Source organism: Phascolarctos cinereus, unplaced genomic scaffold (assembly GCF_003287225.1).
Source record: "Phascolarctos cinereus isolate Bilbo 61053 unplaced genomic scaffold, phaCin_HiC Scaffold_4;HRSCAF=312, whole genome shotgun sequence".
Taxonomy (NCBI): Eukaryota; Metazoa; Chordata; class Mammalia; order Diprotodontia; family Phascolarctidae; genus Phascolarctos; species Phascolarctos cinereus.
Window position 1 is genome coordinate 519,321,585 of NW_027555847.1, and position 25,601 is coordinate 519,347,185.

Genomic DNA, 25,601 nt, shown 5'->3' on the forward strand with positions numbered 1-25,601 from the left:
TCAGGAGAATAGTGAATTAAGGAAGGAGGAAGATCCCAAAGACATACTTTTCCTATTCACCATTTTGTCTAAGGTTAGCCCTATGGGTAATCTTTGAAATACAACATTCAGAAAGATTTTTATTGCATTGATAAAGATATTTATGTGAATAAGTAACATGGATTATTAATAGCAAATAAGATAAGTGAAACTTCAAAGGTGATAATTTCAACATGACTATGTCAGTAGTAACAATATTTCATTTCTGGGCACCTAACATTATAGTATGTATAATTACTTATGAGGAAGGAACAATTCAAAGTACCAAATTCAAAACTACAGTTCAGAGGTTATATTTTTTAAATGTTGTATTTTAATCATCAGAATCAGTGTCACAAAAGAGTGATTTCAACACACCCAAGGGTTAAATATTAAATGCCAAGATATCAACACCACGGGAAATATTACGGGCATAGCAATGATTGCACAATCCTTCTGTGGTTAACTCTTATGATAAGTTACAAAGTGATAAATTAGAGATTGACTGGTTCATTTGTTAGAATTAGGCAGGCTGCATCTAATTCTTAAACAAATTCAGAAAATAATTTTCTTACAGGTCTTTGGGACAAATGGTTTAAAAGAATATAATCTTTTATTTTAGGTATGTGACAGGTGGGTCAATCTGGAAGGCAAATCTTTTCAAAACCAGATAAAGAATATTATGAGCATCAATACAACACTATAGAGGAATATATTATAGAATAATTGATGCCAGGAAATTTGCATTTTAAGCAATAGCCATTGTATTCGAAGTAATCTCCCAGGAAATGAAATAGAAAATTGGCTGAGAATTATTTTGTACTTTGTGTGTTTCCTCTGCTGTGTAAGAATGGACATATATTTTAATACTTTTTTTTTGCAGGTATAAATGGACTTCATAAATTAGGGGGAATTGTGATTTTAGCCAAGATAGAGATGAGAATATAATGTCATATGTATACTTCAGGAAAGACATCTAAATTACAACATAGCAAAGAGATCAGTGTCAGAGAAGTTTGCTTTCTTCCATACCAGCAAATAAAAAAGAACTCAAAGAATCCAAGCTAGTTTTGACTAGTTTTAATTTACTGCTAGTATACCCACTCTCCTCACCCCTAAGAAGAAAGAAAGAAAAGTACCTCATTAGCTATTTGGGAGAAGTTGTGATTTTGTTTTGTTTTGTTTTTAATTGTAAACAGTGTTAGCTAATTGCTTTCAGACTATACGAATCCACTGCTATGATTAAAGGTGTTACCTCTAGTATAGTAGGTATATTCTTGAGCATCTGTAAACTGTTAGGTGGCACAGGGAAGGAACTTACTATTATTTTTCATCTTTGTATCCCTGGCACCTTTCTCATAGTAAGCACTTAATAAATGTTGTCTTGGATCTCTTCTCAAGTTAAAAGTTGTCCCACTCCCTCCCAAGCCTGGGACCATTCCTGAGGGGAAGCCTAAAGGCTTTGGGACACCTACTAAGTTCTATAGGACATTTCCTCAGGAAACTGCCCCAGGTTTGGTGGAGCAGGGTTACACATTTGTTTTTTATTTTATTGACTGGGGGAGTTTTGATGTGTATATGTATTCAAAAACAATTCTAGAAAATGTAAATTACTGACATTTTTAAATTTTTAAATATCAGCTGTAGTGCTGTGCACTTCAGAAATCAGAGTGGAAAGTTGTTCTTTTTCTTTTCTTTTTTAAAGATTAGAGAGTTAAATCAACAAAGTGATGCATTGGTTTCATTATTCTCTTTAAATCAACTCTTAAATGTTCCATATTTTCATATTTAGAATTCAGGTTCCTTTTTTTTTTCTGATCTCAGCTTTAGAACCTCTTCAGAAGAACACACCCCATCTAGTCTTTGTTCTGCAAGTTTTGTAATGGCCTTTGGCCCCAAGTATTGAATTCTAATAACCAATTGTAAAAGAAAGTTGACTTGAGTCTGTCACAGGAACCTATAGGATTATAAAGACAAGGAGAGACTCTAGTTCTGATTTCTACCTGATGTAGACTGTAATAATCATGAATGGTTTTGTTTGTATTTGATTAATTTATGGCTAGAATTAGCCATGGTGGTTGAATTCAACCAGAAAGAATTCTCTCCATCCATACATAGTGCAGAAGGATAAGACTGATTTATAGTCAGGGAACCTGGGTTCATAATCATTATTTGGCCACTTACTACATGTGCAATCTTGGGAAAGTCACTTTACCATTCTGAGTCTAGGTTTTCACATCAACAAAATGATAGGACTGGATTAGATAACTTCCCTCCCAGCTCTGTGAATCTGTGAAAACAACTCATTTATTTTGCTTAGGAATTTTCATTGTATGTTAGGACTTAATTGCAGCACCGAATTTCACTAGTAGGTGCCAGTATATAATATTCTGTATTTTAGTGGAGAAATTTCTCAAGTCTGAAACTCCAATTTATATATAATAGATTATTTTCCTCCTTTGCTGTGTAGTTTGCAATTGTATGTAACATACTTTTATGATATCTGTAACTTGATTCTTATGCCATATTTGCAATATATTTTAATTTTCTAGAATACAGTTTTCTTGAAAACCCAAATTTAAGAATGTATCCATTTTTAATTTCTGGTGAATAACCAATCATTCTACTTATGACAATAGCAGCATCTATCTGCAATAGTACACGAAATGCTAGCCTGGGAATCAGTAATAACTGGTCTCACATCTCACTAATAACACTTACTGTGACCATAAGCAAGTCTCTTCAGTTCTTAAAACTTAAATTTCCTTATCTGAAAAATGAGAATAATGATACCTACCTCACAGAATTCTTAGCAGTTAGATCATATATGCAAAGTTCATTGTAATCCTTAAAGTGCTAGATAAATGCAAGAAGTTAAACTTTTGTCAGGTCCATTTTCAGATCTCCTTGGGTGACTGAAGTGTTTCTTATAGGTGGTAAGATTATTTTTGACCCTTTTTGGTTTTTTAAGAAGAAAATAGTTTCAGGTATTTGAGTTTGGGGATACATGAATATTAGAGACTAACACATTTGAGCATTTTTTCCCAATAATTCAAGCAATACAGAAATACTTAAATTACTATTTGGTATCTCCCTTTTTGAAGATATTCTAATTTGTTCCTTGCCTTATAAACTTTTTTATTCCTTTAATATTGTCACATATTGTGCTGATTTGTCTGCCTATTCTGAAAGGATTTCATGACAGAGCAGCATGTGTACGGAAGGAATGAGAAAAATTCCTTGTAGAGATTACTAGCAACAGCTGGAGGGAGCTAAGGGTATCTTGAAATTGGTGAGGAATAGAATTTAAAATTTCTAAAGGAAATCTTGACAACATTAAAAAAAAAGAGGGAAAAAAAGAGTAGCTCTCATTTATATAGAGCTTCAAGGTTTGCAGAGTGTTTTACACACATTATCATATTTGGTCCTGATGACAGCCTTTTAAAGTAGATGCTCTTATTACCCTAATTTTAGAGAGGAGGAAACTGAGCCTGAGAGAAGGGAAGTGGCAGGATTTGACTTTGGGTCCAGGGTTCTATTCAACAGGAACTTACTTGAAGAAAACAGGAAACAAACTGGAGAATTTCATACTTCTTTCAGTCATTTCAGATAGATAACAGTAAAAGAGCAGAATCTTCTGCCCCAGAGCACCAAGATTTTGAAGGCACTGACAACAATGACACCACTTCAGCAGCTTTAAAACCACTGAGATTAGTAAGATCCTACAGAGATCCTAGGGTGCTACATAATGGAGCCACATAGAGTGGCCTGCAATACCAAACGTGACTTGGAATTCCAACTTCCTGGAGATTAAGAAGATAGCCATAACTGAGAGATCACACCCTTGGTCTGCTGTCTTCAAGGAGGAATGTGGGCCTTGGAATTACATCTGTCTATTACAGCGTCAGATGTTTAAAGTATAAGGGTGTGTTTCTTTGGGGAGAGTTCTGGATAAAAGCCACTTTCCCTGGTGTCTCAGAGTAGGTGGTAAGGGAGCAGTTCTGTCTCAGACCTAGAGGGTAACAAGCTTAATTTCAGGCAGTTTAACCTTCCCTTGTAATGTCATATGCTTATTACTCAAAAGACAATCATGGCTATTGAGAAATATATTTGCCAGGGAAGTTATACAACAGAATACAAGAATATAGATGCAGGGATTCTGTGATGCAGAAGCAATATGAAATCTCAGCTTCACAGGGGAAAGAATGATCTCACCTGAGGAGTCCACTCCTAGCATTCTCTGGGGATGCAGATGCTGGGAATCAAGGGTGGTATTGACTCCTCCCTACATGTCTAGGGATCTGGGGACTTTAAAGTCTATGTTTTTTGTCAGGGTGGAATAGAAACCACCCGATTTGGCTCTGGTGCCTAAACTAGGTACAAATACTTTTTGAGTAATTCAGACGGGCCCAGTTTAGTCAGTTCTGTCTAATTTAATTTTTTAAAAAAGTGTTTGCCACACATGTATAACCTGTATCGAATTGCCTGCCTTCTCAATGAGGTTGGGTGGGGAAGGAGGAAGGGAGAGAATTTGGAACTCAAAGTTTTAAAAATGAATGTTAAAAATTGTTTTTACCTGCAACTGGGAAATAAGATACACAGGCAATGGGGTATAGAAACCTATCTCACCCAACAGGAAACTAGAAGAAGGGGATAACAGAAGGGGGTGGGTGATAGAAGAGAGGGCAGATTCGGGGAAGTAGTAATCAGAATGCCCGCCATCATGGGGTGGGAGGAGGGGAGAGAGGTAGAGGAAATCTGGAACTCAAAATCCTGTGGAAGTGAATGTTGAAAACTAAAAATAAATAAAAATAAAGTGTTTGCACCTAATCAAGGCACCAGAGCCAAAGGAGTAGTTTCTACCTCAACTTTTACACTTCTCTATGCCTTCCCTTTTTCTTCATCTCTGCGGCTCTCTCAGCCAATCAGGTCTCCCATCTTCTCTGTATGTACATAACTGTCATGGGACTGCTCTTCAGGGGACACTCCAAGCCCTTCTGGGGGCAGGGGCTATACACACATAAAACGGGAGACTACCACTTGTTTCTCGGCTCCCCCCACCTCCTCGAAGCCTCCTCAGGGTGGCCTCTGGCCAACTGAAGGATCTCTCCTCTTTCTCTCCCAGCTGGCTATGTTTTTAAAAGTTAATTTGATGATGTGTTTCTTGCTGCTTGCCCCAGGAGTATTTTGTGATATTTATCCTGGGCACCAAAATTTATAGTTCCTTTTAAGCTCCTGCCATTCCCAAACTGTAGATGCCATGACTAGCAGAACTCTTCACTACTCCATTTTTCATAAACCACCTGAGTTTTTCCACTTTTCCACTAGGAGTGCAGAAAAGATTCTGCAGTTGTAATGGAGTCTTCAGCAAAGGAGCTCAGAGGTTGCTTAGAAACTATCTCATTTTATAGATAATTAAACTGAGATAAAGAAAAATTAATCAATTAGTACAAATTTGTTAAGTACTTGTTAAAGGTCAGACACCATGCTGGGTACTGGAAATAAAACTGACCAAAAAAATGGAATGAGAGACAACATATATGTTTATAGGAAGTAAATACAAAATAAGCACATAATAGTTGAAAAGATACATTGTAATTAAATACAAGTTAGGGAGGAAAACCCCCAACAGTTCAGACGATCAGGAAAGGTTTCAGGTGGAAGGTTGTATTTGAGCTGAGTCTCAAAAAAGGAGTGAATTCTGAGGTAGCAATAAGGCTTGATGTAAGGAAAAACTAATAAGAATCAGAGCAATCAAAAAGCGTAACAGGAGCACTGGGTGAAAGTTGGTGAAGCAACTTGCAAAAAAGGGAGCCCCTAGGTTGCTAACCCTTCGTCCCTATGGCTTTTTTTTAAAATGTAGAGTCAAGGGGTCTAATGGTTGCACTGTCTTAGTCAGGGCACAAAAGGAGGCACTTGTAAGTCAGTGAATTGTTGACAAAAAGGAGGTTCAGTTGTTGGAAGGATATGCAACAAGGATATAGGCCTCCCTTTTTTTAAGCAAATGATCAGGGTACTCTTGTGATAGTAGGTATCCACCAAGTCTGACTCCACATGGCTAGGATTTTTTATGCCGTTAGCCGAACAGGAAGCCAATCAGTTTTGTCTTGGGCCTAGCCCATATTATCTGGGAGAAAGGTGGAGGGAAGGAAGCTGAGATCAGCTTTGCCTTCTTTTAGGTGAAGCTTTTCCATATTGTAAGTGAGAGGGAAACACTGGTCCCACCACACCAGACAATTGTCTGAGTGGCACACTGCTGCTTAGTAAGTAAGCAGCCTGAGAGAGGAGCAGATACAAATAATACTCTGCCCTTTGGCCATGAATTTTAAAAGCAGTATTAAACATGTGTCATCAATGTGTAACCACTGTAACACCTCATCAGAAATTTATTAACAGGGAAAAGGGTCACTAAGTACTTTGCAAGTGAAAATTAAATTTAACTTGATAAATATTTCTTAAATACTTGTACAGAATTAGCAGTGACAATCTATACATTGTGGTATTTTATACAGCTGTATACAGGTGAAAAATGACATCTTTAATGTTTCTTTTCACGTAATTAGCAAGTTTCCACTCCACAATTCCATAATTCCTGGTTGCAACAAATGGTATTTTATACACAAACTATCTCTCTCTCTTGAGTTTTGGAGATAAATTGGAGCAAAATTTTCGATACAGATTTTCTGTGTTTCTCCTGGCAGGGCTTGAGCTGATGGCATTATAAAAGAAATATTTCAAACTCTTCAGTCATACCCCCTAGAACCCCAAGGGGGAGATGTAGCATTCTGACTCTGGGATAATGGGCCAGAGAATACTTGCTATATTTGGATTTATACATTGTCTCCCTTTCCTTTTTTTTGGGGGGGGGCAGGGAAAGAGGAAGAAAGAAAAGTACTTTTTTTTCTCTCCCAAATCTCCATTTGCTTTCCATTGTTAATCACACAAACTTGTCTCTCTTCTTTTGGTGAACTCCTACTTTTTTAAAATTTATAATAAATGAGAACATAGAAATTGAAAAGGAGTTTAGACGAGGTAGCAATTTTGAGTACCATTCCCTTTTGACTAAGTCTTGGAAGGAAAAGACGGCTTCTCTTTAGCTCTTCTTTCTCCATCTCTGTCTTTCTCTGTCTCTCTGCTTCTCTCTAGCTCTGTCTCTCTCTGTTTTTATCTCTGTCTGTCTGTCTCTTTGCCTTTCCCTGTGTCTATCTGTCTGTCTCCGCCTTTAGCTAGCCCAAAAGGTGAGGGTGTTGCTGGAAGTAGAAGTTCTCCACTGCAGATTCAGAAGGCTCACCCCGCGTATCCTGTCGTATAGAAAGAGGATGAGGTACTCCTCAGCACCTAACAATCATCCTCTGCAACAAAAATTTATGGGGGTCTCAGAGTTTAGGGAAGAGTGTACTTAAGGACCCTAGCAGGCCCTGTTGGGTGGTATACCATGCAACGGATTCTTTCTCAGTTCTGGCTCAGGGTCATCTCCACCATCCCAGGATTACTTCTCTCATTGGAAGTACCCTCCTATCCTCTTCAGCTTCTTCCTCTGATTGGATGGTTCTCCCCAGAACCTCCATTTTAAGGAGGAGGTTACATCAACCATGTCTTCATTCTCTACCAAGTTGCACTACTGATCTTTCTCTGCGAGACTTTATGATGCTCCTCAATGGCAGAAACTCTCTCTTTCTGCTTGTATTTGTGTTCCTAGTGCCTTAGCACAGTGCCTAGCAAACAGTAATCACTTAATAAATGCATCCTGACTTAACATCTCTATGGCAGTGCTTGCAGCACACTGGCCTAAGAGGCAAGGGTTACACAGACACTAGACAATTCCCATTCATGCTAATAAATCTGTCCTCCTTTGTCCTCAAGCTGACATTCACCTCAAAATCTATGATCTTTCCTGGGCTGCTCTGACAACACCCCATTCTCCTTCACTCTTGCTTCATTTTGCCTTCATACAAAGCCTTGACTCCTTGGTCTGTCATTTTAGTGATTCACTAGCCCTCAGTCCAGGATAATTATCTCCCTCTGGTTCCCCTTTTCTTGCTTCTAATCCCAACTTTCTGAGAATTGCTTGAGGAAGTCGCAAAATCAACTTGATTTTGCCCACTTTAAACTTAATGGTAAATGGCCTAGTGAGAGGCCTTCACTATTGCTTATCAATCCTTTGCAATACTTTTATTGATTCCTTCTCTAAATTGCTCTGTCTTCTCAAGCCCTGGGTAGCACCCTCACTCCCCATACATTTAGCAAATGACAACCTACTTTGGTGAGACTGAGGTGAGGCCTTCCAACAGGAATGCCATCAACAATTTTTTTCCATTCTTCAAAAATAGCATTATTCTTCTTTCTTGGCTCAGAGTAAATGGCTTAACTATCCTTGCTAAGGCTAATTGTTCTAACTTTGGTCTTGATCCCTTCTCCTTCAGCATTCTTTAGGACTGTGCTCCAGCAATCAAGTTCCCTCCCTCATGTATTTTCAGCTTTCAGGGTTAGCATTTAAACGGTGAGATGCATGTCATGATAGAGAATTGTTGATCATGAATAATGGTAACATAGACAATAAAGCTATAGCACAACATTTGGGAGTTTATCAAGTGTCATGTATCTGAAGCAATGGACCATTAAAAGCAGTATGTCAAAAGATCTGATGTTGGCTAGTCAATGGTTAACATACTTCTTAATACCTGTCAGTCTCAGTCCTGTTCGAGAATTCATAGTCTTAATGAATATATTCCTTTAGGGTACTAAGATTAATTCTCAGAAAAACATTGCAATAACATGAGGAAAGATGATTTTATAAAGAAATATCACATTTGGGACATTCTCCTCTCTTGTGGGGTATCTCAAAAGTGAAGGGTATTACCTAAGGGTACTTGGTATATCCATAATCCACTCAAAACCATAACTTAAGAGCCTCCAACATTGCATTTCACTTGTCATTAAGAGGGCAAAATCAGTTGAAAGCAAAGGCATTTAATAAAAGAACACATTAACAAAGTAACACTATACCACTCCCACCTCAACCTTTCCTTCCTCCATAACCTTAGGGCACAATCTCCCACAGATACATATACCTCATTGAAAAGAGTGGATTTACCTACAAAACATACAAGATGGAGGAGCATACACATAAAGGGTACCCACTTGGAAGGGAGCACATTGAACACATATGTGTCTAGGGAGCATTCCAGGAGGGATAATGCCATCAATGCTTTCTGACGATGCTCCCCATTAAGCCTGCTTCCCCATTGGCAATGTTATCACTGTCGCTTTCCGCTGGATGAGGCCTCCCTGATGTTCATCCATTGCATGTATTCACTGTTCTCAGCGTTGATGAACTTGTCTACCACTAACTTTTGAATTTCATCTCAGACAACAGTTAACCACCTCAGTTTGCCTCTGCTCAGCTGCAGTAACTAGAAAGCCTTCCCTTGATAAGAGTGGGCTCATGGTTCTTTAGTCACAGCAGAGGTACCATACCTCAGCAAAGGCCCAGAGCAGTAGCTGGACATTTTTCTTAAATATTAAGTCTATTCTTTTATTTTACAAGTAGGAGGTAGGCATCTTTGTCCCACACCTCCATATGACATAAGGTTAGAAAATTCTTATAATTTTATTTATTCCAGATTGTTAATACTCATGCCCTTCAAACTATTTCAGAGCTTGCTTCCAGCAAAAAACAAAGGGCTATGTGGATGTGAGATAGCATAACTTTATACAATGCAAGTCTTGCCGTGCAAATGAATCTGTGGTAGTACAAAGGTAAGCTTGAAAAGCATCTGGTTCATACCCCAGCTTTTATTATGGATATGAAATCAGCAACAAACCTCCTCAGATTTAAGTTGCCTGAGATTAATCTGCCAATGATATAAAAAAAGGATGGGAGAGGAGGAAAAAATGGCGGTAGGAAAACCTATTAGGAGGATGGTGATGGTCCAGGTAGACGGCAGTGAAGTCCTATGTTGTGGCAATAATAGAAGAAAACTGATATGAAAGATATTACAAAGTTAGAATCAACAGGATTTGATAACTGATTGAATATAAAAGGTAAGAGAGAATAGAATCAAAGATTACGCCAAGATCTTGAATACAGGCCATGAGGTGAATGGTAGTATCACTAACAGAAGTAGTGAAGTCAAAAGAAGAAGCAGGTTTCAAAAGAAAGGTTGTGATGAACTTGGTTGTGGACATTTTGAGTTTAAAGTGCTAGTCAGATATCTAGGAGAAAAGATCCTTAGTGGACATCATGAGGATAGTGATGATGATGATGGTAGTGATGATGATGATGATGATGATGATGATGATGACGATGATGATGACAAAAATAACACTGGCAACAACTGACATGAGAAGCGGCCTGATGTAGTAGATAATGAGATAGTCTCAGTCAGGAAAACCTGGGTTCAAGTTGTCTCTGGCTGATTCTGATAGTGAGACTGTAGGCAAGTCACTTGACTGGCAACTCTCTAGAGTCTAGACCTCTAAATCGCTTAACAAGTGCTTCTATTTATATTGGGAGTTTTCTCCTTGGGAGTTCCCTACATATGCCCAATAATAAGCAAACCAAAATCTGACAAGTAGCACTATAAAGCTTACAAATCACTTTACATACATTATCTTATTTAAGATGTGGGTTTAGATCTCAGGAGAGAAGTTGAAGATGGAGATGGATATGACAGAGATGGATTGATATAAAAGTTGTATTTATAACCCAGAGGCATCCTTGAGGATTTTTCTTTTTAAAAATAGATTTTTATTGATTGTTTTTCCATCACCTACATTTCCCCTCTATATTTACCCCTCCCTCTCCCAGAGAGCCATTTCTTAAGACAAATAATTTTCTAAAACGAGAAATAGAGGAAGAACAGAAGATTTAGCAAAACTAACCAACACATAGGGAAAAATATGACATTATATGCAATGTTTCATATCCATAGAGCCAACCTTTAGACCTTGAAGATATTTTCTAACTCTATGCAGTGCAAAATCATAGCTAATATCGAAGAACCCTAGATTATTTAGTTTTCAGTGAAATATTAGCTCACATTTATACAGTGCTTTAAGGTTTGCCAAACACTTCATAAATATTATCTCATTTTATCCCCAAGACCTAGGTGCTAATACTAACCTCATTTTATAGATGAGGAAACTGAGGACTATGGAAGTTAAATGACTTACCTAGTATCATACAGCCAGTACAAGTCTGAGGCCATTTTTGAACTCAGGTCTTCCTAACTCCAGGTCCAGTTCTCTCTCTGCTCTAACAAATTATGTTGCTCTGGTATAGATTAGTGATCATATGAGACCTAACTCATGAACCATACAATCCAATCTAATTCAAACCAAAAAGCAATTATAAAGTACCTACTATGTGCAAGGCTCTATTAAACCTAGGGGGTACAAAGGCCAAAAAAAAAAAAACCCAGTCCCTGTTCTCAAAGAGCTTACATTCTATTGGGGAAGGATATTATATATTAAATATATAAGTATACATGTACATAATAATTTGTGGAAAGTGGCTACAACATTTGTCCCATTTATAAATTATGTATGTGATTTACTTTTTATTATCAAACAACAGAATTATTTTCATATTTGAATCTAGCTGATATCTCCATTAGTAATATCAATTAATTTGCATTTCCTAAATTCATACACATTGATGATTGGAGGGAAAGGAAATATATGGTTGAAAAATTGCTAGCTTCATAGAAGACATGGGTATGAGTCTAGGCTCTGACATTTACTGGCTATTACTTAAATTCTCAGTGCCTTAGTAATCTCTTATCATAATTCTATAAAATGGAGGCAATAATGATGCACCACTTACCTCACAGGATTGATGTGAGGAAAGCAATTTGTAAATTGTAAAGTGCTACATAAATGTGAACTATTATAAGATGACTCAGCTATGTATCGGGTTACAGGGAGAAAAGAGTCTTGGATTAAAAATTTGCCATTGTATATGCCACCCACTCACAAATAATTAAGAGATGACTATTGCAATATAGTCTCCTAGAGTAACAGCTTTTCTTTCATTGTCCAGAGGATGCTCTTTGTGGTGGACAAAATGCCAACAGGGGTTCTGCAAAGTCATCAGGAATAACTAATGTTATATTTACACTTATATTCACTGGGTACCCCAAGGTTATGCTTAGTTAAAAAAAAATATTGGCAAGTGTTCAGTGATAGATTACGGAAAAAAGAAGCAAGATCAGAGAATCAGAGCTGGGACAAATGAAGCATTTGGGTGACCTCCCTCAGCAAGATTTGGAAATTGGACACCCTGTATATTTCTGTCTATCAAAGACTTTGAGCTGTCACTTAACACATGCAAATTGATATCTCAAAATAAACACATGTGATTTACAAAGAGTGGAATTTTCTGGCACTAACCATCTGTTCATTTAGAAAAAGTAATCTTTTTAAAAGTATTTTATGTTACATCCTTTCTTAAGTGTCTTTCCTGGCCTGCCCAGATAATGACTGATCAGATTTTATACTTACATCTTAACAACAAAAAATAAATTATGATTTTTTTTTTGTTGTCATATAATTTCATATCTAAATTTGCTCCCTGTGCTGTTAATTCCTTCACTTAAACCAAATTTGGGCTAACTTCTGTGAAACTGCAGGTACAGAAGGAATTATGCTTTTGTAATTCTGATCACAAGATATCAACAAGTACTTTTTAAGGGTTCCACGAAATGTGCAATGATTTTGTTAACCAAAATATTCATAATTAGAATTTATAAAAAAGAAAAATTTTCATAGTGCTGTCTTTAATATTGTTTGGAATGTTTTAAAAACAAAATCAAATAGTTCTATCACCAAAACGGGGATTATAGTTTTTAAAGAGTTGTTAGGATTTTTAGAAAATTGGTTTAAATATCTCACAGAGATAGAAAAGAATTTTTTTTTTTTTAGGAAATTGGGGTTAAGTGACTTGCCCAGGGTCACACAGCTAGTAAGTGCCAAGTGCTTGGTCTGAGGCCGGATTTGAACTCAGGTCCTCCCGACTTCAGGGCTGGTGCTCTAGCCACTGTGCCACCTAGCTTCCCAAAAAGAAATTTGTTAAGAAAAATATTTATAATAACAGTAACTCAATAGCCTTTTAAGGTTTATATGGAGCTTTCTTCACAACAGCTCTTTAAGGTAGAGAATACTAGTATCATTATCACCATTTAACAGATGAAATCATAGCAACTCTGAGAACTCAAGGCACTCCTCCTGATCATACAACTAGTAGGTAACAGACTTGGTTTTTGTGTCAAAATGGGAACCTGAACCAAGGCTCCCAACCATGGGGTTGGCACACTTTCTGTTACACTAAACTACCTCTAAAAAATGGTTTTTCAGTACATGTTTTAAACTTGACAAGGTTTTAAATTTTATACTTTCTTGGGTACTTTAAGCCCAAGAAGCAGTGTTTAAAAAAATAAATCTTATGTTTTCAAGCCCTTTCTTTTAATTTAAAAATGTATTCATAACATACTAGAAATAAATCTTTCTGAATTGAGAATGATACTGGACATATCTGATCAGACTCATTTCCATTAATATATTGGATCAGATCCATTTCTATATAATGTAACATTATGCTTGAAATAGCATTTTTTATCTAGATTTTTGTATACATGAACACAACCTTTGTGTATTGATCTTTGGTTCCCATGGATTGGATGTGGGTGTTTTGTTTTGTTTTGATTCTTTTGGGGTGGTTGGAGTTTTTCTTTTGGAAAACTGATCTGTCTCTTACAGACATAGCTTTTCCGGAGCAGGGTATTTTCAGCACATTTACTGGCAGTAGAACACAGATGATATCACAGGAGTAATTCCCGCACTGCTAAGCTTTTTAATTCCCCAGTTAAACACTGCTGTGACGTCAACAGCTTGGCTCCTGAAAGAACTGCTAAAAATCTGTTGCATTTTAAAGCTTCGACACAAATCAAGCCTGGTTTTTCACTGTTGTTGTATAACCCATGGCCCAGAATTAATGCCTTGGTTTTATATAGACTGGAGTCAATCTTAAGGACTTCTAGTAAAACACTTTCTTTAACTCATGATTTTACCTAGGGTTTCCTCTGAGAACATTAAAAAAAATTTTTTTAATAAGCACTTACTCCATAACCAGGCACAATTCTAAGTGCTTTACAAATATTATCTCATTTGGTCCTCATAACAATTCTGTGAGTAGATATGATAATCCCCATTTTACAGATGAAGAAACTGAGGCAGTCAGCGGTTAAGTGATTTGCCTAAGGTCACATTGCTAATGTCTAAGGTTAACATTTGAACTTTTTGACTCCGTGTCCAGAGGTCTGGTTCTCTACACCAAATGTATTTCATTTTTTCTTTATGAGAATAGAGAACTTATATGAGAATAACAACACATAACTTGTGTCTAGGATTCTGAAGAAGAGGTAAAATGGCCCTCATGCTAACTATATATCAAACAAAAGAGAAAATTCATTTGATTCAGCAGAAAATGCAAAATACAAAGGACCCTCACATGAGACTCTCACAGTCCAAACTCTCCTTCCCTCTCTGGTAAGCGTCTCTATAACTGTACAGGGACTCCAGCTTCCGTAATACTGCACAAGGGCTGGCCCCACCTGACCCCTCCCGCACACCCTCAAGGAGAAAACTCACGAATTCAACAGAAATCAATCCACCCATCCCTCTGATAAACTTCCCTATTCCTAGCGACTCATATAGTTATCCAGTTTTATAGCACTATCCTGAGATTGAGGCCTCCCTACCAACTAAAGAAAAAAACTACAAGTTGCTAGAGCTGATTCTTTTCACCCCTAGACCCAGGAATGTTTAACAACTAATCTCCAAAATTAAAATGTAGGCATGATTCATTTTAAAATTTAATTTGCATCATTATCATTTTCTCCATCACTTCCTTAAGTCAAGAAATTGACAAAAGAATAGATTAAGCCCTAATTTGTAGCATTTGCTGATTTTTTTGAGGTGTAAATGTTTATAATGAAAATTCAATAGTTGGCTCTCTAGGGGGTTGGAGCTGACTCCTACACACTCCTGCCTGGATCTCTACAATCTGAATCACTTACCGTACTTTTGAAAGAAGTCTGGAATTGTTTTTCCCCAATTTGACTCTGCCTCAGCAGCTTGATTCCAGCTCCTGCTAGAGCTTGAGCCTTTTCCTTTTGTACTAGGGTCCCAGAATTTCTCTAAATATTCTCGAAATACACTATTTTACCATAGCCATTCTACTGCTGCTAACTGGAATTCTTATAGCTCCTGTTCTGGCCTAGGAATTCCCCGCTACTCTGATTTTGCTTCCAATCACTACCACATCTGGGGCTCCGTGGTTCATACTTTTCTGGATCCCTGTAGTTTTCTGGAAGTGGTTCACAGATGCTTAGGCTTCTCCAATGAGTTGAGTTCAAATATCTTGGTGTAGTCCCCTCTCTTATCTATCTCTTTCAGCTCTGATTCTCTCCATTTCCATCTAGTAATGATTTTTAAAGATCTCATCCAAAAGCGTGACTCAGTTATTCTCAAGTATGTCATTTAGTGGGGATGTTTCTATATTTTACAGGGAGACATTTTGATACTAATAGAAAATTATTATTTGTGGTGGCAATGAGGACTTTTACATATTATGTATTGAGACATTAAAGTTATCCCCTGTGGATTACAATGGGGAGTTATGATGATATCCTCTATAAGTAGTGTTACAATACATAGGCTGTTCTATTAAATTTTTACATTTGTTTTTAAGTATATGGCTTTAGCTATACTTCTTTTGTTTGGCTGCAGAATTTTGAATATAGCTGTAACATTCATCTATGGATGCATCTTTAAGCCTAATTATCTTGTTTTACAGGAACTATGTAATAGCAGAGACAGGTTCCACAGCACAGGGATTTTTGTGTATTTATGACACCTTTGACCCATACAATCCATTTCTATTTTCATTTCCACATCTTTTAAAATGTGGGAAAATGAAACTTAATAAGGATAGAAGTTACACACCAGTAAAAGAAAGTAGCTGTCATTACTGAACAACTATTCATCACTAATTGGTCTCTATAGAACTACACTGTGATTCTCATCCCAGTATGATCCTGGTTTTCTTATTCAGTTCTAGTGATGTGCCCAAACTGTACTTAGAAACTAATCTTAGAAGATTGGAACTAAGGGGGCAGTAACAGTTTATCTTCAACACAGCTCTTATTAACAAACATTTCCTCTGCCTATAAGTTGTAACCTAAATAATAATTATTTTTACCATTTGAAAACCTTTAAACAATATTAATAATAATAGAAATTTACTCTTGACAGAGGTGATAGAAATAAGGTACAGACAAATATTTTTGGATATGGCCACTGAGTAGATTTGCTTGGCTGTATGTATTTGTTACAGGGATTTCATTTTCCTTTTTCAAGGGGTAAGATGTGTGTAAAGCAAAGAAATTCGATTTTTGTTTGTTGAAAGGAAAAGAAGGAACACATAGAATTTATTAAATTTTTAAAAGCAAGTAGTATGAACTGGACTCTTTTTGTGTTCTGCTTTCTGTGTATGTATGGAAATGTTCTTTTTTGGGGGGGTGATTAAATTCAGAATTAATTTTTTTTTAAAAAAAGAAAACATTCTCTCAGAGAAAAAGTACTTACTGAAGGCAAAGATGGCCAAAATGTCTCATTTCTTAACAGCTAATTTTCTTATGACTATTATGAGGACTTTGAGGCTGATAGCTGAGAAACCCTGATAACTAGAACTTCTTTAGTGAATATGTAACGATTGTGTATTGCCCGTTTGTGGCATGTGTGACAGAGATGTGAGTTTTGATTTCTCAACCTAAGATAGGAATGAGTTATGTCACAGAGGAAGACCCTATTTTGAGGTAGGAATCAGAGTCCATACAATGCAGAAAATATAGACACTAACTGAGACTGTAGAGCAGAACAGTAGAAACTAAGACTTTCCTGCTGCTTGAAAGGAGCTGAGCCCAGGCAAGCCCAGGTAAATTGATGGCTTACAGAAAACAGCCCAAACAGAGGGATGAGAGAAGAGCTTAGAGCCTGCAGAGCCCACTGCTTAGTTGACTGGAGGAAGACACATTTTGCATCTGCTGCTGAGAACTGAGTTGATTAAAAGAAACGCTTCACAGAGGCAGCTAAATGGCTTAGCAGATGGAATTCTAGACTTTGGAGTCAAGAAGAGCTGAGTTTATAATCCTAATTCAGACACTTACTAGCTGTGTGACCCTGGGTGAGTCATTTACCCTTTTCCAATGTCAGTTTTTTCTTCTGCAAAAATGAGGAAAATAATAGCACCTATCTCACAGGGCTGTTGTGAGGATCAAATGAAATAACAAACACATAAAGTGTTTTGTAAACCTTAATACATTATGTAAATGCTAGTTATCATCAACATCATTGTGACTGGAAGCTGATTGGAAGAAGAAGAATTGTTTGCTGCTTAACAGAGCTGACTGGGGAAAGAAGAGGCTTATCTGTCTTCCCCTTTACTGCATGGGAGAGGGGAATCCTTCAGAAGCTTGCCTTTAGCTTCACTACCACTTATAGCTTGAGAAGGAGAAACCCTCCAAATCCAGGCAAAAGAACAGACCTGAAAAGCTCTGCAGACCCTAAACTTATCCAGCAGGTGACTTCTGGCCCTAACAGGTGACTTTGATCACTAAGGAGACCAAGAATATCAAAACTTGTAGTCCAGAGTCATGAGTTGCCCCGGGTGCATGGTTTTTCCTACTCTCTGCTCTGGTTTCTGTAAGTTTATGCTCATTCTTCTCCAAGGACACATTATGTATGCATTGGTGGGAGAATGTGACCCAGAATTATGGGCAGATTGTTACGTTATGATTATTCTTGCTTTGCTTTGTATTTGGTAGTGTTTCTGATTAAGAATTAATGGTGTCATGTTGGTTAATTTGTTAAATGGGAAACATACTAATAGGGGCTAAAGAGCTAGAGTGGTGAGTAGTAGACATATAGCTCTCTGACATCAACATTAGAGCATTTATCTGTGTATACTCCCTTCAGACCCTTCTGAACTGTTAACAAGAATGCAGGTTTAAATGAGTGAGGCTCAGTCAAAAAGGGAATGACTTGTGCCTACACTATGCACAAAATATGCAAAATAAAATACTTTTTAAAATGTTTTGTAAAAACCTAATAGTATTAATCTGGTATGACTTGTCCTTGCTAAAGTCATACCAGCTTTTTGTAATCACTTTGCTCCTTGTTAGATGCTCACTAACCATCTTTTTAATAATCCATCCTAGAATTTTCCTAGGAATCAGATTGAAACTCACAGGACTCTATTGTTTACAAATTCTGCTCTACTTTTTTTTTAATTGGGATATTTATCCTTTTCCAGTCCTGTTATAATTTTTCCATTGTCCAAGACAGTGATTTAGCAATCAACCAGTTTTTTTCAGTTCCTGAAAATTTAGTTCATCTGGGCTAGGTTCCCTAAATTCATAAAATGTAACTGGGCACTCTTTTTCAATAGGAGAGAGGAGGGGCCTTTGAAAGAGAGAAAACAGATTTTTGTTAATTGAAAAACCAAAATTAATTTAAAATAAAAAATGTTAAAATGTCAGGTTTTCTGCATTCATTTATGATCTTTATTCCCTAGAGCATGATCATTTTTGTTACTGTCCTGTGTATATATCAACAAAAGTTAATTGTTCAATTTCTTTTGAAACATTCATTTCTTTCTTGTCAGAGACTCTCTGTTGCCTCTAGGATAAAATAAAAACTCCTCAGCCTGGTATTTAAAGCCTTTGGCAACATGGCTCTTATTTAGGTTTCCAGTCTTATTCATATTACTTCCCTTCATAAATAAATTCTTTGTTGTAGTAAAACTGGCCTACTAACTACTCACTGTACATATATTTCATTTTCTCCTACATGTCATAAAATACGGTGCCCCCGTCTCTGGAATGTACCTCCACCTCATAGATTCCTTGATTTCCTTCAAGGCATACCTCAGGTACCACTTCCTATATAAACCCTTTCCTGATTCCCTCTAGTTGTTAGTGCTTTTTCCCCACTTGAAATTGGCTTCTATTACTTTCTATAAAATTTATATTTATTTCTCTGTGTATACAGCCTATCTGATGTATCAGAATATAAACTTCCCAAGGGAAGGAACAGTTTTATTTTTATCTTTTTATCCTCACTGCTTAGCATAATGCCTTGCACATAGTAGGCACTTAATAAATGTTTGTTGAATTGAATTAAGTGGAATTTCCATGTATTTATTAATCTAATAGTAAGAGGGGGCATTCCAATACCTTATCAATAACTTCATGCTTTTGTATAGTTTAATTTGCCCCTTCTTCCAGGTATTCTCAACATCCAAAGGATGGAAACTGGATTGGTCAGCTGGAAAATGAAAAAGAGGATAAAGGAGAGAGGAAGAGGGAGATTAGGAATGTTTGAAACAGGGCAAAAAAAAATCTTCAGCCATTCAACAGTAAAAGCTGTCCTCCCCCAACCCTCATCTGGGAGGCACGTAGCATCAATATCAGAGAAGCCAAATAAGAGACACTCCTATTTTAACCTACTACAGAGGAGAAAATATTGATGACTCCTAATTCCCTAAAATCTCACTCATCCACATAGAACATAGTGGCTTCAACAACACTAAAGACTTAAGTTGAGAAATCATGCCTATGGGCAGTGTTTGCGGCAAGTCCTAGACAACCTTGTCTGTTTCCCTCTAAATGAGAAATTCTCATCCTGAGGTTCCTGAACTTGTTTTTACATATTTCTCTGTTTTGTTTTGGTATTTTTAGGCAATTGGGGTTAAGTGATTTGCCCAGGGTCACACAGCAAATAAGTGTCAAGTGTTTGGTCTGAGGTCAGATTTGAACTCAGGTCCTCCTTGACTTCAGGACCGGTGCTCTATCCACTGAGCCACCTAGCTGACCCTATTTCTCTGTTTTTAAGACAATTAAATTTTGTGGAGATCCAAATAAATTAAAAAGTGTACAGTCCCTTCAATATGATGTATTGTGGAAAAACTGCTTTGTTAGTTACCATTTATTTATTTATTATTTAATTTCATTATTAATTATTATTATTTATATTTTCATTTATATGTTATGCATAATATTTATATATTATATGTTATTTATATTTATCATTATTTGTTTATTATTTATGATTTACTTTATTATTTATAATTTTATTTTATTATTTATTTATCATTTAATACTGTCTGAACCTAGCTCTACGTGCTAGAAAATTGTCTAATCCAAAAGTTTACTAGAGAGGTCAGGCTGACCTCACAGACACTCCAAGGGAGCCAGATGGCCTTAAGGAATGCTTAGATGCTACCCATTGATTGTTTTGGATCTGCTTAGGTCTTGTTTTAGGTCCACCCGATGTTTGTATTTTAGATTCCCCAATTAAATTGACTTGCTTGTTGATATACATCTTAAAGTACCCTTCTCTGAAGACAAGTAGGTGAGGCCAATCAGGCAAACATCCTTACAACCTTGTCCAAACTCCATATAATAATATAACCTAGATGATAACCATAATCATAATCATAAACAACTTCCTGTAAACTGGAGAGGGAACTACAGCTTGTTTCCAGCTCTTCCCGTAGCAAATAACCTAATAAATTTCTTTCTAAAAGTATTTCAGATTTTTGGGTTCATTCTCATGACTAACATCCTACAAATCTGTTAATCACCAATGAACAAAAAACTACTAGCATACTCCAATTTTCTTCGGTATTATATTTTAACCATAATGTATTTTATTGCAATTGTTGTTCCTTTTGATGCCAGATGTTCAGTTTATTTCATTATCCATGCCTATGTATATTTTAAGATTCAGGCAGTGTTGAAAGTAAAATAATGTCTTATCTCAAACTGATTGAAAAAAATAGTGCAAATGCTAGATAAAATATGGCAAAATGTTGCCCTTCATTGGTTATAAACCTAAAATTTAAGGGAGGTAATACAATTCCAAGGGCAAATAAACTGACTTTTATTTTAAACAAAGTTCTTAAATATAGGGTGTTCCAAAAGCTTTAATGACTTAAAATGGCACTAAATCTAGATTAATTGCATAAATCATGTCTCTTGTTAATAAAAGAAATCATAATCATCCCTAATTCTCTTACCTTAAAGTGTGTTTTTGTGTGTAATTCACCATACAGCTTTCCATGGCAGGAATTGCATGTATTTTAACAGCCAGATAATGTTAAAGGATGGTAATGATGAATAGAAAGCATGTTTGTTCCTTGTTAAGTTATAAAGCCTCAAACTACAGCTGAAGCACTAAAATACATTTTTATTTAAATTTTCACAATGCCCCAAGTAGGACATGACAGTGAATGTTTTCATTACTTATTAAAGATCCCAATTAAACACAAATGAACCAGTCTCTAAATAAAAATCTATCTGACATTCTTAAGAAATGAATATGCTATTAAGTTTTCTTAGGTTTCATGTGCAAATTTTAGTTTGTTCTATTTAATTCATTTTTAAAATTAGAGGCACAGATTGGGAGGTCCAGCTAGTTTGATAATTATAAATGACTTAACCAAACATTTTTCTTCAAAAATAATGACTAATTTTCATTATGGTTTAAAATTAAATTTAATTAAGTTGAATTTAACTTAATTAAGATTTAATGTGAACATTAAATAAATCAAAGAAGCAATGATGTCCTTACATGCATCATTTTGAAGTAAATATGAATCATTGTTGATCATTAGCAATAAATAAGTGGGAGCTTTAATGAGATCTTTCCAAAAATGCTTTGTGGTACCTAATATATTGCTCATACACAATCTCAAAGTCATAACATGACTTTCCAAAACATGAATTTTCAATAACAAGCTGTTTCTGTGGATCATAACTTCCAACAAGTTGATTTTTGCTTTGTAGTATTTTAACTTAACTTTTCTATTCAAATCTCTCAGATTGCTTCCTTCCATACATAGTATATAGTAAAAGGCAAGGAAATCTTCTTTGGTGATCTGCCTGATAATACGATTCATGGTAATGCCTTGTTTCTTCATGCAAGTCTGCCTTTTATAATCAGGAGTGTTTCTGATTTTATATGTAAATGTTGCTTCATGGTCTATCTTCCACTTATCTGAAATATTTTGATTAATTAACAAGTTTCTCAAAAACTACTGCTATTGATGAGTGACATGTATTACCCAGACATACCAACAGACAGACTTGGCCTCCTTTACTGCCATTTTTCATATCCACTTGTAAACTTGGTTCTAAAAAATATATATATATATATACACACACACATATGCATATATGTATATATACATATGTATACATGTGTATATATGTATATGTGTGTATATATGTGTATATATACATATGTATGTGTGTGTATATATATATGTATATGTATTTGAATGACTGTAAAGAAATATAATTTCCTTCCTTTCTCTGACAAAGCACCTGGTGCTGATTTTATTCTAGCTGAGATTTACAAGGTGGGGGTTCCATTGCTCATATACAAGCTGACTGAAATTTTCTGGGTTATATGGCAAGAGGAGGTTATCTCCCAGGAATTCAAGGATGATGTCCATCACTATAAAGGTAAAGGACATAGATTGTCCTATGACAATCATAGTGGGGGCAGGGAGGGATGGGGGGAAGGTTGTCTCTCTTAGTCATTGCTAGCAAGATTCTTGCCAGAGTTCTTTAATAGGTTGGTCCTTCACCTGGAAGATGGACATCTACCTGGGAGCCAGTATGGCTTCAGAAAGGAACAGTTGATATGGTGTTTGCTGCCTGACAGCTCCAGGAAAAGCGCTTATGGATCTGACCAAGGCCTTTGATACTGTCAGTTGCAAAGACTTATGGAAAAACTATGTCAAGATTTGGTTGCCAGAAGTTCATCAGTAGTGTATGTCAATTTCATGACAGCATTGCTTGGATGACGGACAATGCTCTCATACTTTCTCAGGTATCAATGGAGTGAAACCAAACTGTGTGCTTACTACCATGCTTTTTAGCATGATGTTTTCAGCCATGTTGTCAAGCACCTTCAACGAGGACAAACAGGGTATCAAGGTCAGCTACTGCATTGATGGTAACTTCTTCAACTTGAAAAGGCTATAAGCCAAGACCAAAGTGAAGAGAGTGTTGGTGCATGATTCTTTGTTTGCAGATGATTGTGCACTCAATACAGCCTCTGAGACTGAGATCCACCAAAGTTTGGATCGTTTCTCTGCTGCCCTGTACTAATTTTGGCTAACAATTAACACCAAGAAAACACAGGTGCTCCACCACACCATCCATATGTGTAACCATCAGTTACAGCAAATGGAAAAGTACTGTGGATAAGTTTATTTACCTTGGCAGTATACTTTCTAGGTATGTACATGTTGATAATGAGGTTGACACATGCATTGCCAGAGCTAGCTCAGTGTTTGGGAGACTCCAAAGGAAAGTGTGGGAGAGATGTTAGGCTGCTTACCTAACTGAAGGTCTTCAGAGCCATTGTGTTGATCTCATTGTTGTACCCCTGTGAAACCTGGACATTATGCCAGTGCCATGCCAGGAAACTGAATCAGTTCCATTTGAATTGTCTTAGGAAGATTCTGAAGATCACCTGGCAAAATAAAATACTGAGGTCCTTTCTTCAACTAAACTGCCAAGCATTCAAACTCTACTGCAGAGAGCACAACTGTAATGGGCTATCCATGTTGTTCAAGTGTCAAACATATGCTTGACAAAAAGACTATTTTATGGAGCACTCACACAGGGCAAGCACTCACATGGTGGTCTGAAAAAGCTATATAAAGGCACCCTCAAGGTCTCTTTTAAGAACTTTGGAATTGATTGTGTAACATGACAGACACTGGCACAGGATCGCCCAGCAGAGTATGCTGTCGTCTGATAAGGTGCTGAGCTCTATGAGCAAAGCAGAATTGAAGTAGCTCAAAAGAAGTGTGAGATGCACAAATTTAGAAAATCCACCCCAAATGTTCACGTGGACTATTTGTACCCAACCTGTGGTAGAGAATTCTGAGCTCATTTTGATTTGATCAGCAATAGTCAGATACACTGTAACTTGACTCTAACATAGTGATGTCATTTTGGTCCTCTTCAGGAATGAAGGACAACAACCATACCAATTCTATGCATTTTATTCTATGTACTGAAAAACATTATTCCGAGGAGTCCATTGGTTTCACCAGACTGCCAAAGAGGTCCATGACAAAACAAAGGTTTAGAATCTCTGTCCTAGAGGGAAAGTTGTTCTGAGATAGTAATTCAACTTGGGTCATCCCAGCCATTTGTAGCTAGAGTGGGCCAGATGGAGAACAATTGTGATTTGGGGAGGTAATTATGTCTGCTTTGCTTTTGATATTACCACGTCTGCTTTCTAAATTAATTAAAATATTTTCTTTATTATTAAGTGAGGCTTTTGTTATTGTTCTGTTGTTTCAGATTCTTAGCCCACTACCTACCACATAGCAAGGATTTAAATGCTTTATCTACCTCAATTACATTAATTTTTCCTTATAAGAAGCCTAAAGTTGCCTTTTCGCAACTTCTACTCATTATTCTTAATTCTGCCCTCTGAGGCCAAGCAGAACAATTATATTCCTTCTTCTACATGGTAGTTGTGTGAATACTTGAAGACCACTATCATGTGCCCCCTAAGCTTTCTCTTCCCGAGGCTAAACTTTCTTGGTTTCTTCAACCAACAGCAGCAGGTGTTGGGAATATGTGCTACTGATATATTTTGTTAATCTCATAATCTTTACTAAATTAAGTAGATGTACTTTGATTCTGTTGATAACAGTAATCATCTAAACGATTTGTTAACAGGATTGACCAGACAGCCAGGTTAAGTCATGTGTCATGGATCGTATTTGACTTGGAGTTAGGAGCACCAGGGTTCAATCCTACCTCAGATACTTATTAGCTGAATGACCTCTGGAAAGTCACCTCATCTCTTCTGCCCTGAGTTTTCTCATCTATAAAAATGAAGATTATAATAGCCCTTACCACACAGGGTTGTTATGAGGATAGGATGAAATAATATATGTAAAGCACTTTGTATACCCTAAAGTGTTATGTAAATGTTAGCTATTTAGTATTTGTAACTAGACTTCCACTCAAGGAGATAAGTTGTTGGGTATAAGCTAAGGACTAACCTCTTTAGGGGTGACCAGGGTTATAACTATCCTTCTGACACCAGACTTGTACTCCTAAGCCAGAAATATATGAAGGAGCAAATGAAACTCTCTCTACCCCTGCATATCAGCACCTGATCTGCAACATTTTATTTTAGATAGTTTCTTGGGGCATTGAGAAATTAATTGATGTATTCAGTATCATATAGTCATTATGTGCTAAAAGCAGGATTTGACCTCATCTTTTCCCCAAAATCTGCCAATAAGATAACTTTTATATTTCTCTCGATCCTACCAGCCAGTCATCTCTGACTTTTTAATTCTATGTATCCTATCAATTGCCATGTGGAGAGTCTATATCCACAATATCTCTTGTAACCATCCCTTCCTTTACACTTTCCCTGCAAAAAATCTCTTCTCACCTACACTATTATAATAGCCT

At 36.6% G+C, this 25,601-nt stretch overlaps 1 pseudogene; it reads right to left on the reverse strand.

The window, feature by feature from the left end:
* Positions 1-21,773: 21,773 nt before the first annotated feature.
* On the reverse strand, positions 21,774-22,253 carry LOC110207838 (low molecular weight phosphotyrosine protein phosphatase pseudogene; annotated as a pseudogene).
* Between the last annotated feature and the right edge of the window lie 3,348 nt (positions 22,254-25,601).